The sequence below is a fragment of the Coenobita brevimanus genome, chromosome 40, assembly GCF_032717465.1.
Source record: "Coenobita brevimanus isolate Jiangsu-jjx chromosome 40, ASM3271746v2, whole genome shotgun sequence".
Taxonomy (NCBI): domain Eukaryota; kingdom Metazoa; phylum Arthropoda; class Malacostraca; order Decapoda; family Coenobitidae; genus Coenobita; species Coenobita brevimanus.
In genome coordinates, this window is record NC_136993.1 from 3,688,064 (window position 1) to 3,704,709 (window position 16,646).

The 16,646-nt window shown below is 43.7% G+C and overlaps 1 pseudogene; it reads right to left on the reverse strand.

The window, feature by feature from the left end:
• Nucleotides 1–15,609: 15,609 nt before the first annotated feature.
• Nucleotides 15,610–15,728, reverse strand: LOC145397320 (5S ribosomal RNA; annotated as a pseudogene).
• Nucleotides 15,729–16,646: the final 918 nt, after the last annotated feature.

Consider the following 16,646-nt stretch of genomic DNA (forward strand, 5'->3'; position numbering starts at 1 on the left):
TACTGTACTCTACCTGTTGGATGGCACCACAGAAGCTGTTGTTTACCTGTGGTCAGTGGGTCTGTCAGGTCAGACAGACTGGGGTAAAACACCACCACCACAATGTTCTGTTAGCACATGGTATTGACTTTGAATCAGATAATATTTTCACCAACAAGAGACATTGAAGTGAAATACAAATGTGATCACTAATGATAAATGATGCTTATAATATAATGATTATGTACAGTCTGCAAAAAAGTATTGTGTCCCTGTGGTTCAGTGGATGAGTATCGGAAAATCGTGACACAGAAGGATATATTAAACCTTCTCACTTCTGATTACATCTTTTTCGTATTAGATGATTTTATTCAGCTCATGAGACATTATGTTTTTAAAAGCTGGGACTTCATTAAAACCTTCACTCTTAGGACACTTCTAAGGTATTCATTTTGTCTGGCAGCAGTAGGAAAAAAATGAAAAACTATACACACACAGACTGTATTGTGTTGTTTTATGAAATTTTGAGTACAGATGTTAAAGAGTACCGAGGTATTATTATCATGAACATCACAGGATGTCTCAGATTAACAGTGCTGTGTCCACATTTCGCAATGTTAACCTCTACAATTCAGTCTTGTCTTCTGTTATATTGTTGATACCCCCAAACAGTTTAATTCAGTCTGAGTAGCATTTTCAAACAGCCATTGTTGAATATAGTTCTTACCAACCCCTTCAGTACTCAAGACTTGTTTTCAAGTTGTGTCCAGGGGCAATGCTTATTTTGAAGATCATGCACTAAGGTGTCCAGAAAGCTTAAGAAATGCCATATCTATACCAAACTGTACTATCTCTCTCTCTCTCTCTCTCTATATATATATATATATGTAAAAAATGATTAATTATAGCATGTCTTTCTCAGGTCATGACTTGCAATAGAGCAGAACTGAAAAAGAACATTTTTCTCTTACAACGTGCAGAGTAATTACTGTATAAACCTTTTTAGGATTACATACATCACTGTCATGCTGTGATTTTAACCCCTTCACGACAATGACTAATTAGTTTTATTCTTGCCATCACCAAGTTGTTTTATTCAGCTTGGAAGGAATGTTCAGTAGTGAAGGTGTAAATGAAGGGATTGTCTTACCTTCAGTCAAAGAAAGTTTCTCCCTAACTCAATAAAAGCAGGAAGTAGCAAGAATAAATCATTAATGATGTACTGGGGCAGAAGGGGTTATATATTGATCTCATTTCCATTAATGCTTTGATGTAGCTCTGTGCAGAACACTGGTAACCCCATCAGGTTACTGAAATCTTTTTTTATATTGTTCTGGCTATCTCCAGACAATTTTGTTCAGCCCTAAAGAGATTTATTGATTCTGCTTTCCTCCATGCAGTACTGATTTAACAGATGAGGTTGCATAAAACTGTCTGGTATCTGCTGAAGTGAAAGAAAAATTACATTTTCAGCCTGAGGTTGTCTCGGTATTTCCTTTTTTTTTTTTTTTTTTTTTTTTTTTTTTTTTTTTTTTTTATTATAAATGAAACCCCTACCACAGTGACATTTTTGCCAAGTAGAATAAAATTGCCTGGAGGTAGCAAGAACAAACTAAAAGCATCATTGTAGTGAAGGGGTCAGTTACGAGGTGTCAGAAGCTGATGAATGTTGATAACATACAGTACTTCCAGTGTTATTTTTGCTACTTAATATTATTCAGCTTATGGGAGAGGTCCTGAAATAAAGGAATTAATGACGATGAAATCTAAAGCCTCTCGTCTGAAATGTATCTCTTAAGCTGAATGAAATTGTCAGTAAGTAGCAAGAACAAAATGGAAAAGACTGTTTGATGGAATGGGTTAAGGTGTTCATAATTTCCTGTCTAGGTACATGAAGAATCTGGATATCTGAAACTATGAGAAACTAACTCCCAGATGCTCTTTGCACAGAACCACCCATTTCCCAAGTATCACATGTTAGAGGAAATTAACCACAGAAGGCAAAATAAAGCATTTGCAGGTCATTTATTATTTTTTTTTTTAAAGGAGAAAATATTAAGCAAACTGCAGAACAGAACGCTCAGTTTTTTTAGCCATTTAACCCGTTAACTGTGCATGGTGGTTTTTTGGAGGTGTCTGTAGTGTGCAGACCTAGGGGTAAAAATGAAATTTCCTAAAGGCCAAATTTTGTCTTAGGAATTGAGAGAACACATGCCAAAATATATAGTAACAAAATATTAGCTCGGTATTTATACCTTGGTAAAGCCATGGATGAACATCAAAGTGTCTGATTCCCTATTGGAATTCTTTTTCTTTTTTGATTTTGGTTTTGAAGGCTAAAATATGCTTGCATGAGTCGGCCTTGGTCACCATGGCACCATATTCGAAATCGCCTGCGCAGCCAGGGCTGTATTGAGCAGTCACACTCGGAGCAGCCCAGGCTGTATAGAGCAGTTAACAGGTTAATATATTTACTAAATTGGACACAAGGACTTATTTTGCTCAGTACTGATTTACTAGATTCTTTTGGAGGGTGTGAGGCAGTATAATCGTAAATAAAATGGGAAAATATAGTGAGGCCAAACTGATGGTAAATACAAGCATTCAAGTACTGGAATTTTGCTTAATGTGCAGTTAATGGCTGAATATATAACAATCAGCTCAAGGTCATTTTATTACATCATTTTACTGTCAATACAACAAGTTTTATTCAGTTTATTTATTATTATTATAGGTATTATTAATTTTATTTTTAATTTTTTTTGATAGAGGTGTTAGACATAGCCTTCATTAACTCCTTCAGTCTGGTGATCTAATACTTTCCATTACCAGATGATTTTATTCAGTTTAGAGGAGACTTTGAATTGTAGGGGTTAGATACAAGCATCACAATGAGAGCTCTTCAGTAAAACTGTGGGGGGGTGAGGGGGGGGGAAGGAAAGATGTCACCAGGTAAAAGTGGTTAATCCTTTCACTATCTGATACCTTCCTCTTAAAAAAAAAAATAAAATAAAAAAAAAAATAAATAAAAATAAATAAATAAATAAATAAATCAGGTACCACAAGACTCATATTCTTGTCAGTTAAGGAAGCACCCTTGCACCTCCTCCTCAGTGACTCATTTTTGGATATGTCTAGTTAATATCCTTTTGTATGTTACGTATGCAGGGTGCGGCTATATTGAAGGCAAGGACTGTAAGCTGTAATAAAGAAAATAAATCATTTAGGAAAGGTGTTAGGGAGCCTCCTTAACTGACAAGAATACGGGTCCACAAATTAATGTGGGTAAAAATGTCATCCTCTTGAAGATACTGAGCACTGGTCCATAAGACATTAAATATTGAGTTATTGAAGACATCCTGTACTGTAGATGCTTTCATTCATTTAACACCTTTGAATCCCATGACCCTGCTGCTGCTACCACACAATTTAACTAACCCTTTCAGCCCAGGGAATTATTATTATTATTATCATTAGTATTATTATTATTTACTAAGAGGTACTGGTAATCTTAGTAGTGGTTAATGAAGGTTATACCTAAAGTCTGAAAAAAGTATCATGAGCTGAATAATAGTCATCATAACAAAATAAAAGAATATCATAGAAACAATCCCAATTTAACTCCTCCATAAGCTAATTTCTTTCTCCCTAAGCTGAATAAAATCATCTGAAGTTGGCAAGAATATAAAAAAAGATATCATGGGACTGAAGGGGTTTGCTTTTTTTTTTTTTTTTTTTTTTTTTTTTTGTAGTGATCATGGTTCAACTTTTTGTATTGTTCGTCTACAGAACTAGAATAGCTTTTATGGTGAATGTGATTCGTATTGTATATTTGTGAGCAATTGTTCCTTGCATACATCCAATGATGCAGGATTATTTCAGTTGCATAATGTGTGATTTTAGTACACAAATCAAATGCACAGAATACAATTTAATATATACTGAATGTACATTGTTAGATAAGTGATTTACAGAGGTTTGTTCACATGCAGAATTTATGTGAAGGTATGTATGAGCTGTATCTCTTTTCTATATTTATAAAGTGGTCTTTTGCCAACATAGTCATGTAATGTGTAAAATAAATGATTGTTTAGCAAATGTGTGTCCCTAACCTTTTTAAGTGGTGCCAACCATCTTCCATTCACTTGATGTCATGCTGCCTACACCTTCCTTTACCTCTATCATTCTTTTTCTGTGCCTGCCTTCCTATATCTCTCATTTCTCCCATCTTTCCTGTCACTTTTCATTACTCTTCTTTCCTTTTCAAGTGGCTTTACATTGAGTGACAAGCCTAATGGTTTCCTGTAAACCTGGAAGCCATTTACAACACTGGGTGGTAACCACATAACCAACCCATACGTGTTTCCTACATGTCAACAATGGGTTGGCAGAGGGTTAGTGCCCCTCCCCATAAAACCTCTAACTCAAAGACAAAAGGCCACCCCTTTCCCCATTATGGCATCATGCTATAGACAGATAGATTATAACATCAGACATTTTTTATTAACCTGGATACTGTAATATTTTAATACTTTACAAGTACCTGTTTCTCGAGAGTAATGACAACCACAATTTAGTCCTCTCACATAAGAAAATCCTGGCTGCGCCCCAGGATGCACAGATTAATTTTGAAAACATAGTGGCAAGACCAGTCCTCATAATAAATCTGAGGTGTTCCCAAATAATACTGGTACTTTTTCCATACAGTTGGCACTACACTGGGAAAACTGACAAATCAAGTTTATGGGGACCAATAAAACTATTGCAGGGAATTTTCTATTATATCCTACAAGCTACACCTATGTCACCCTTTTTCTCCACTTCTCATTTTGTCCATCATTCCCTACTTTTCTTCTCTCACCTTCTCCCTCTTCTTACCTGCTCACCCCTTTCCTCCTCTCATCCTTCTTTCATTATCTCATCCCGTCCCTCATTTCAGCTGCCCACTCCTTTTTTCCCCTTCCCTCATACATTTCTTTCATGTTTTCCTTTTTCGTTCCCCTTATCCTAACATCCTTTCTTTTCTCCTCTCTTCCTTGACCCTTTCCTCCCCTTATTGTTTTCCCTTTTCCTGTCTTCATTCTCTCCTTTTTCTCCTCCTCGTTCCCTCCCTTCCACTCTTTTCTCTCCTTCATTTTAACCCACAGCTCACAGTACCACCATGCCCCTGCCCATGTCCCCAAACATCCTCCTGTTTTTGTGTTTTCTCATTTCCTCAGGACCTTCTATAAAACCCATGCTTCATTTTACCTCTCACTCTTTCCCTCCCCACTCACTTCCTCTCACTTTTGCTCCCTGTCACTCACTTCTGTACCTCTCCGCCCACTGAAAATTATCTGTATATACACTCTTATTCCCCACTCCTCCTCTCCCTTCTCACTTCTTTTACACTCTCCCTCTGTCCACTTAAACTATACACATCACTCCATTTACACCGTCCCCCACCACTCATCCATTTCCTACTCATTCACTCACGTAAGTCACTCCCCATTAACTGACTCACTTCCCATTCACTCTCACTCAGTCACTCACTACTGTACTCTCATTCACTCGCTCACTCCTCACTCATACACTTTCATTCTACCCGCTTCTTCAGTTACTTTATTCACTCACTCCCCACTCACTGATTACTCATTTTTCTTTCATTCTTTTGCTTGCTCATTCACTCTTTCCTCACACAGTCACTCACTCCCCCATGCTCTTGCTCACTTACTCCCTACTCTCACTCCCCAGCAATCCACCCAGTCTATTACTACCACCAATAGCTATCTATCCCAAACTCTGCTAGATAGATGCAACTACCTTCATGATGCCACTCAAAGATGACACACACCAAGAGAGCCACAAGGCGACATCATGTAAACACAACAATTGTGCTGCTTCATTTACTTGTTCGTACTGTTTATTGTTTACAGTGGTTCCAACATGCTTGCGTGAGTTTTTTTTTTTTCTTTTTCTTTTTTTTATGTGTCCGACTCAGGGCATAGGCTTTACAGCCTGCTATCAAGGCCCAGCAGTCCTCCTACGTACCATACACCTCTACATGTCACCACTTCGGCGCTAACACCCACCGTCCATATTGAATACATGCTAGGGCTGTCTCATGCAGGACTGGTGTATTAGTACTAGCGGGGGTATTTTTACGACATGTCGGCGGGTCTTCTGGTAGATCAGTAAAGCCTGATTTAATGAAATTCAGAACTTTAAACTGTTCCCTGCCCCAGCCGGGATTCGAACCTGGGTCCGTCAGGACTGCAGGCCACCTCTCTACCGATTGAGTCACCTAATGGCAGCTCTCCATGCTGCTTGATCTCTGGCGGCCTCCCTATTCAGTTCTTTTTCCCTGAGGTCATTATCCATGACCTCGTCCCAGGTCGTTTTTGGTTTGCCTCTTGCAACCCTACCCTTGACGTTCACACTTTTCGCCTTCCACACCCATCCCTCAACATACCCAAACCATCTAATCTACCCCTCCTCATCACAGTCCCATCCTTCCTCTCAACTCATCAACTGCGATCCAATCCCTTCCCCCCGCATCGCATTTCAGGACATACGGTACTACATCCATGTGATCATTGTCATTTCTGTATATTTGAGCCTACTAATATCCCCTTCCTCTACTAAGCCCTGGTTCTGACACATGCCACATACAAATATCCCATAGCATTGAGGGACAGTCCTCTCAATGTCAGGAAAGACAACAGCTCCTTAAACTTCCTCCAACCACTCCTTATCCTAGACAAGGAGCTAGCTCCAGCCCCATCTCCAGAACACAACATGCCCCCCAAATAGCAAAATTCCATCACACACTGAAAAGACTTCCAACAAGAACTGTTTCACGCCTACCAATCTCTACATGCTAACCCCGACACATCGCACACATGCAACCAGCATTATTTTGCAGTCCAATACCACCACATCCTAAAATGCGTGGCTTGCAAATCAGTGCCCCTGGAGACGATGTGAGAGAAGAACATAGTGCCCCCAGAAATACGGAAGAACAAAGTAGTACCCCCAGAAACACAGTGAGAAAACCAGCAGGTTGGAACCGCAAATGTATTCCCGCCACAGTTAGATGTGGCCGCCACTTGTTCTCATCACCGAAGGGTAGGAAGAGAGTTCCACCACCTCATGCAAGCGTACCTCAGTCTTCTCTGTGACTTAGCCAGGTGCTGAACGATGTTTTCTGGGACTTCTAGTCCGATTCCATTCCTCCCCTTGCATGGACCCCTTGCCTCATCCATCCCTGCAAAGCCTCTTTCCAAGGAAACTTAGAAAGGGCTCAGTGACAGTGCCATAGGGTATGCCTTGGATGCAACTGTGTCTAGTTTATCTGGCAGTGGAAAAGTTATCACGCTGAAAGCGAAGCCAAAGTTGGGGCTGTGTGCACACAATGACATCCTGCTTCAAGCGCCAAATGTTACTCATCCTCATGTCTGAAGTGCCCACCCCCCACGGAAAACCCAGGGAGGGGTGTCGCAACACCCACCCCAGGAAGGACCCACGGCCCCACACCCACCCCAGGAGACCATGGGGAGGCGCATAGGGAGAGCGCAAGGCCTGGGCGATACGGGCCTAGGTTCCCCACGACCCTGTGCCCCTCTTCCCCTCAACACGGCCACCAGCAGCAAGCAGTCCCGACAGACTACATCACAGCTGGGCCAGCCCTCGCCAGGATCGGGGCGGGACTTTTCCTACTACAGTCCCAAGCAGCACTGTGGTGACGGTCACTGTACGCAACGGGAAGGAAGGGACGGCCACTGTACTCCCTTCAGCTGTTACTCCCCGCAGCCCTGTGGCGATGGCCACTGTATGCACCAAGAAGTGACGGCCACTGTACGCACTTCGGCTGCAGCCGCTTCTGGGACCAGCCCCGCAGTGACGGCCACTGTTCGCACTGGGAGGGAAGTGACTGCCACTGTACGTAATTCGACTGGTAAACCAGAGAGAGGCAGACCTGCATTGACCGCCACTGTATGCACCGGGAAGGAAGGGATGGCCACTGTATGCCCTTCGTCTGCCACCTCCTTAGGAAGCAGCACTGCGGTGACGGTCACTGTATGCACCACGAAGGAAGAGACGGCCACTGTCCTCTCTTCGGCTGTTGCCTCTAGGGCCTATGGACCCACGGTGATGGCTCTGTACGCACCTGGAAGGAAGGGACGGCCACTGTACGCCCTTCATCCACTCCCCTTGAGACTACCCCCTTGGAGGAAGTCCCTGGCTCGGCCCACCACCCATCCAGAGGCCGAGTGGGACGCCTCTCCCTCTCTCCCAACATGTGCAGTCCCCCAGAGGAGGTGCAGCTAGAGGAGCTGTGGTGAGGGCCCACCTTTAGCCTAGGGGTTCGTGCCCTGCAGCCAGCCCCTGGACGGTGCCCTTCGCTGACAGACTCCATGAGGAAGGGACGCCACAGGCAGCTCCTGACGGTGGTCTGACCCTGCGGAGACTGCAGCCTCCAGACACCCAGGGGCACCCCTAGGACTCCGGGGCGTGACCTCCCCAGCCCCATCCGCAGGCAGTCCTCCTCCAGGAGCACACGGAGGCAAGCCCACCTGCTGGCCCTGTTCAGCCCCAGTCCAGAGGGCCGCCTTCCCTGTCGAGGCCCCACCCGGAAAAGGCCTCCCTCCATGCCTACCACCAGCCCTGTCAGGACGACATCGTCTCCAGCAGAAGTCCCGTACCTCCTACAGGAAGGCATGCCTAACGAGCTACCTCCCATGCCCGGGCGCCATCAGTAAGCTGGCCAGACCCCCAACAGCCCGGACCAGAGTCTATTAGCCACATTGTGTCCCCTTTAACCTGTTTCTGTATACTGTTGTCATTGTACTGTACTGACTGTAACTAAGGCAATATATGAGTAAGGTTGGTCAGCCGAGTTCCTCTTGTTGTGTACTCTAGTTTTGGTCTCAAAAGAGAACCCCGGCTCAGTAGCTAGTGTTCTAAGGACGAGAGGTCGACCAAAGAACACCTAGCATAACTACGTCATTATTCATTGATGCCACCACCTGCAGACCTGGGGATGCTTTCATTCGCAAGAAGAGTTGATGAGTAATGTGGTCTTTATTTGTTTTCGTAACTGCTATACTTTCCCAGATATGAAGGTCTGAAATAAGGCTATTTTGGGATATAATGCCAAACTGAGAAAGCAGCCACGCCTAAAGAATGCCGAGGCATGGGGGGGGAACACAACAATCCAATACTAGCATAAGTAAACACACACACAAACACATACACACACACAAAGTAGACAATGCCGACAATCTTATTCTAGCAATGTAAAATGGGTTAACACACTCAAATTGGTTTGCTGATTTGGTAACAGTGAGAAAAACACACAGCGACAATGCTGACTTCATACAATAATCTCCTAAATATCTGTCGTCACAGAATCCGGCCCAAAATAATATTTGGTGCTTTATGTTTGGCTGTATTAACCTGTCTGCTCTCTTGCTGGTATCAGGACCCCCAGTTGCCAACTCATCACTTTTGACGAGGAGCAGGGAAGCTATGACGCCTCCAAAAATGATGCCGATCGGCCGAACTTTTCCTCTGATGAAAGTTTTTATGCTTTAATGATGCCAAAAGCATCAATGCGTATTGTCGCAACCAGACCCTAATGATGACAAACGCGTCATCATGTACAAAGGGGTTAATACAATACTGTATCTGACAAAATTAGGCAATATCTGGGTCAGAAACAGGAAGCAATTAGCGGTACTATGCATTTTTCGGCAGTGATGCGTACTGTATCATCAGCCTCAGACATGAGGCCCTATTGGCATGCAGGCAGACCCTGCAACACACCAGCCAATCACAATGTGTTGTGGGGATCGCCCACCTAACACACCAAGCCCACCGTCGCTCTCTCATTCTCTCCCATGGACGCCATATAGTGAGGAAATATCTATGCCTTGTGCATCTGTGACCCAAGGGGTGGGTACCCCCCAGTGCTGTGACTTCCCTTGTGGCCTCTCAGTGCTCTGTGCCCAAGTGCTTCGATTACTGTATAGTGAGGACGTATCTGTGCATTGTGTATTTGTGATCCATGTGGTGGCCTTTCGCCACTAGACCACAAGGGATTAAGTGCACTGTCCTGCATATGTACTACTCTACCCTCCATCAATCCAAGCACCAGGTGAGTACAGTATGATTATGATTATACTACACTAGTCCCCCCTTATATGCAGAGGATATGTTCCAAGACCCCCAGTGGATATCTGAAGCCCGTGGATAGTACGGAACCATATGTACAGTAATCACTAGATTATCCAGACACTCCGTATCCGAGCATTAGTCCTTGGCTCTATTATATCCGTATCCAGATTTATTTGTCAGTATCCGAACATAAAATTTCCAACATCACCAGTCGGGCAGCCTACAAATAAAAAAAAACCTATTTGGTAGCCAACCGGCCTCTCTAGCCAAGCATGGGTAATAGACCCTAACCTACAAGCTGAGCAAATGTGGCCATCCGGCTCCTCACTGAATGGTCGAAGTCCCCCAGCCACCTGGATCACTCCAACACTACCAGCCACATGTGAGTAATAGATCCTAACCTGCAAGCTCAGCAAATATGGCTGTCTGCCTCCGCAGTGAATGGTCAAAGTCCCCCAGCTGCCCGGGTCACTCGGACGCTCCCGGGCACAAGTGGCCGTCCGCCTCCCTACCGAATGGTCGAAGTCACCTGGGCAGCCGGATTACTCAGACACTCCTTGAGGCCATAATGAATGAGGCTCCAGTTTTGCTCATTTGCCTGACTGAGTGAAATTGATCCTTGCGCTAACAGGTCAGTTTGGCGCTTTTTACCTGTGTACTTATAGCCAATATGGGTAGAGACAAAGCAACACAGCGTTCACGTGGCAGTACCGAACCTCAGTTCCCACCTTTCTCTAGTGAGTGTGGACGTGCTTGTAACCATGGCTGCTTCCACTGTTGCCTTTGTGGTGGTTCTCTACCTTCTTCAGGCCTTGATTTTCCTCTTTGGTATTCTCATAAGGTGATGATGGCCTCATCACAACCCGAGAAGTGAAAGGGGAAAGTTTTGGGTCAGGAGGAGCATGAGATATTAAGCAAGGTTGACACAGGATGGACCACTCCACACATTCTGCAGGAATGTGATCCGGCCCATTCAACCTTCTTTGATATCATAAAATCACGGCCTAAGATGACTCAGTAGGGACTTGACTAAGGCAATGCCACTCAGAAGGGAGACAGGAGGGTGATATCTCAGCCCTGCCATGCCGCAATTGACCAGTCAACTTGGTTTCGTTCACCAACAACGGGGTGTTGGCATGCTTGTACTGTACGTGGGACCGAGCTGAAAGGTGGCAACCGAAAAGCTGGCACACCTACACAATGTACACAACTTCAAGGCACCTGAAGGTTGGTTCTTCTAGTTCAAACTTCGACATGGACTTACTGGCCGTAACACACATGGCGAGGGTTTGGACATGAAAGCAGGGGATGTTAAGCCACCTCACTAGAAAGCGTAGCACCTGATCAAGAACGAAGGCCTTGCTCTCGGTCAAGTGTACAATGCTCACGAAACTGGCCTTTTCTACCGCACCTTGCCCACCAACACCGTGACAGAGGAGAGGGAGACGACTGTGCCTGGTCGGAAGTTGTCCAAATGGCGTGTCTCAGTCTTGTGCTGCACCAATGCTAACAGGATGCACCCCTTCAAGCCTGTTATTGCTGGGCACACAAAACAGCCACACTGTCTCCATGGGCTGATGGATAGTCTGCCTGTTGTATGGGACCATTCTCTGAAGGCCTGGTTTACCTGTAAGGCCTTCAGAGATTGGTTCCACAGACACTTTGTCAAGGACGTTATCCATTATCAGAGGAACTGGGCATCCCTCACCACCAGGTGAAGGCTCACCTGATCCTTGACAATGCCCCTGCGCATCCGTTGGAGAAGAATTTGGTTGTTGATCATGGCTGTATTAGGTGCACGTTTCTGCCACCTAACACGATTGCTCTCATTAAACCAAAGGACCAAGGTGTTATCATGGTGGCGAAAAAACTACCGTCGAAGGTTCTTGGACAAGGTGATGGTGGTGCTAGAGGACAAGCAAGGGGCTGACACACGTGGGGAGCAGACCTTGGAAAATCTTCGCCATTACATCGTCTGCAGTGTTCAAATGGGCGAATGCTGGAAAGGAAGTCTCCATCAAAACCCTCAAAAGTGGTTGGTCTCGTCTCCTTCTGGGATACGAGGCCGTGCACAACTTTGAGGGCAGTGACGTGGACGATTACCACCTTCGTCTACGTATGGCAAGCGAGGATGTGGACATCAACAATGAGAGGGAGTGGTTGGATGGTGGCGGTCCTGGTTATTAGACGTTGTCTGATGAGGAAATCGCCTCTGCTGTCTGTGTGGGGCAGACAGAGCACAATGATGAGGAGTTGAGGACCCTGACTCTGAGCACCCCGCCACTTCATCACTCCCTTGTCTTGGTGCGCTACATGCCAGCACTGAACAGGTGCTCGAATATGTTAAGCACCTGCACTGCGACAGGAAGTTGGTGCCACTGAAGCTGGCGATGGATCTGCAGGCAATCAGGAACACTGTCATCCTGTGTCAGAATCATTACACTTATCATCAGACCAAAACCGATTCTTCCTTCAAGCCTGTCACCCCCATGTGTTCAAACCCGTTCTCCCCACCACCATCCCCACTACCCCCTTTTCCCTAGTCTTCACTCTTGGACCCACAACCAAGCACTGAGTCGCCGTTAGACGTGGGCTTGCGGCTGTCTTCAGAGTCTCCTGAGGTGGGTAGACCTCCATCACCTCACCACACATCCCCACTCATTGCCCAGCTCCACCGGATGGAGGAGGAGGAGGAGGAGGAGGAGATGTTTGACATTTGTCGAACACCAGCTGAGGTCTAGCAGGTTATGATGCTTGTCTGCCATTCACTGGGTGGTAAGTATGGTACTGTACTGTGAATTTTTTTGGATTTTTATTGTTTATGCAGTTTTCTTAAGGTCTAGAATTAGTATACTGGATATTCCCATGTGTGTTTTGATGTCTAAATACAATACTGTACAGTAGATAAAGACCAAAGAACTGCCACAATTAGGTGGGGTATTGTACATACAGTCACTACTCGTTATACAATGGGGTTATGTCAGGTCATGCCTAAATGTATAACGATTTTATCATAAATCGGGAGATTGAAACACATTATAAAAAAAGGGGGTTTACGTCAATTCAGCTTCCCAAAGTCACCTACCCAAGACTGAAATAATAATGACAACCCACCTTAACCCTTTAACCGCGGGCATTGTTTTGACCCGACTGCCCCCCCCCCCCGCGGGGGTTCCAGCCAAAATGTAAACAAACTTTAAACCTTTATAACTCTGCACAGAATAAATCTAGAGCGAAAAATAAGGTACCATTAGAAATTACTAACCTTCGGCTTTGCAATGATGTAGGTTTCATGATTTCGTTGACTATCTCTGGATGGGCAGTGCCATTAGAAGTGAGTGATCTAAAATCACTATTTTTCACTCACACACCATTACCAAATGCCAACCTCATTCTGATAATAATACAGTACTAAAAACATATATGAACACTGCACATATGATAAACACCCACTCTGTGTTCACTGAGGCAGGTAAAAGGCACTGTAACTGCCCGCACTTCACTGCCACATCAGCGCTGTTGTCACTCACAAAGCTGGACAGATACTGATGCGTGTTTGGTCAGGGGTGGGGTGGGGGGTCCGGGGCGTGGGAGGAGGGAGGTGGGGGTCGGCTGGAGTGAAAGAACTTAATAGCTACTCTCCCTTAAAATAATTGGCGCGCGGAAAAACGCGTGGTATTCAGAATATTCACAAACATTCCAGAATGACACCCGCGGTTTGGTCCAGTTTTTGCAATGTCATTCTGGAATGACACCTGCGGTTAAGGGGTTAATCACTTCCTGTGTTGGTCCAAGTCATCTCCAAGACCAAAACAAACACAATCACACAAATACAGGCGGCATTACTCATGTACAGTAAATCGTTGCAACAAAACAACAATCACACTTGTGTAACGTTGGCCTGGTGCTACACAATGTATTGGCCTACTGTAGTACGATGCTTGGCTGAGAGAGGTGACGATAGCTTACTGAAAGAAGTATCAGAGGAAACCTATAGTAAAGACATAGAGGAACACAAAAGGTTAGGGAAATACGAGAAAAGCAAGACAAGACCTCTAAAGGTGACTTTCCAGAGTGTAAACACTGTGGAAGAGATACTAAAAAATGCGAAGAATCTTATGGAAAAAGAGGAGTTCAAAAATGTATGGATAAAAAGATGCCTAACACAAGAGGAACTGGAATTACTGAAAGAGAAAAGGGAGGAAGCAAAAACAAAAAATGAGGGAAGATCAGAAGAGGAGAAGAAGAAATTTTTTTACAAAGTAATAGGATTGCAGGTACGAAAGTGGTACACAAACAGGATGGAAGAAAAAGGAGGAAGGTAGTAGAACCATGTCATGACAAGTATATAAACAAGATGATAAAGTTGATGTACTCAAATGTGGATGGAATGGTATCTAAATTACTAGAGATGAATGTTTATGTCAGAGAAAATGAACCACAAATAATATGCCTGACTGAAACAAAATTAACACCAAGGATATCCAATGACATACTAAACTTAGAGGAATACAATATATGGAGAAGAGACAGAAATCTAAAAAAAGGAGGAGGAATTATAATACTAACTAAGAAAAATCTAAGTCAAGGATATAAAACTAGATATACCATCACAAGTAGAACTGATTGCAGTAGAGATCGACACATCTGAAGGTAGAGTAATTGTAGCCAATTTGTACATGCCAGCCAGATCAAACACATGGGAAAGAGACGAATAATAGGACCTGGCATAGAGTACAATTCAGAGTATAAGATCATTGCTACATAAAATGGAAGAGAAATCGGAAAGAATTATACTAACTGGGGACTTCAATACAAATATAAATTGGAATACTCTAGATATAAATAGCCAAGAAAGCTGCTGGGACCAAAAGCTCCTGGATCTCGTACAAGAGTTTTTCTTAACGCAACATGTGAGGGAAACCACCAGAAAAAGAGGACTTGATGTACCTTCAGTGCTAGATCTAATATTTACTAGGCAAGAAAATGATATTGACAGTTTAATATATCACCCTCCACTCAGCAAAAGCGATCATGCAGTACTAAATTATAACTTCAGGATAGCATATGACATAGTAAACAGCAATGACAGTTACAAAAAGAGCCTAAACTATAAAAACGGAAATTATCAAGACCAAAAGAAGTATTTCTTAGAAGTTGATTGGGAAAATGAGCTTAGAGGACAAGATTTAAATGCTGTATATAAAAATTTTTGTGAATTTTATGAAATAGGAGTCCAGAAGTACATCTCACAGCACAAAGAAGCAGATAAGAAAATACAGAAATGGTTCAATACAGAATGTAAAAAATCAAAAGAAAGAAGAGATTTGTTGTGGAATAGATACAGAAGACATTCATTCATTCATTCATTGCCAGACGCCATGTATCCCAGACAGGGTGGCCAAGGGCTTAGAGTTAATTGTTTTACAGGGAGGGGCACTAATCCTCCACCAACCCCACTTGACGTAGGGATGCCAACAGCATCTGGTGTTCCCAGGCGGTCACCCATCCAAGTACTAACCAGACCCAACGTTGCTTAACTTCGCTGATCGAACGGGAAGCGGTGTACTCAATACAGAAGACACAATAGTGAAAGGGCGTATAATAATTACAAACAGGCAAGAAACGACTATACAAGAATAAGGAGGGAAGCCCAAAAACAGTTTGAGGAGGATATAATAAATAAAAGTAGTGATCAACCAAAGCTGTTTTACAGCTATATCAGAAGCAAAACCAAAGTAAAAGATATAATACAATCAATTACGGACGAGGGAATCACTTATACACGAGAAAGATATTTGTGAAGCACTAAATAAGAATTTCCAATTAGTTTTTACAGAAGAAAAAAATTTTGAGAGGGACTATGTGGAACACGCATGTCCACACATACTACCAGATATACAAATAGCAGAAAAAGTAATACAGGAGAAGTTAAGTAGATTAGACAGAGGAAAAGCTAGTGGTCCTGATGAAATTTCATGCTGGGTAAAGGATGCAAGAGTGTATAGAGGTTGGGGGAGTGGACTTTCTGACCACTACTTGGTGGTGGCCAGAATTAGGTTGCAAGTAAGATGGAGGAATAGAAGAAGGGAAAGACGAGAAGAAGGAGTAGTTGCAAGGAGAGTGGAAAGGTTACAAGAGGATGAGAAAAAGGCAGAGTATAAGAGAGAAGTGGAGGAACGATTGGGCAAATATGAATTGGAGCAGATGGGAGACGTGGAAGGTGTGTGTAAGATATTTACAGAAGAAATATGTGCAGCATGTGATGTGGTGTGTGGAAGGAAGAGAAGACGGAGGGGGGTGCAAGGAACAGCGTGGTGGACTGAAGAGGTGAAACAGGCTGTGGCACAAAAGAAGAAAGCATACAATGAATGGATGAGAAATAGGGGCGTGGAAGAAGTTGAGAGGCGGAAGAGAGAGTTATATGTGGAAAGGAAGAGAGAGGTGAAAAGGTTAGTAAGAGAGAATAAGAAGAGAGTGGATGAGGAATTTGGAAGGAATTTGAGTGT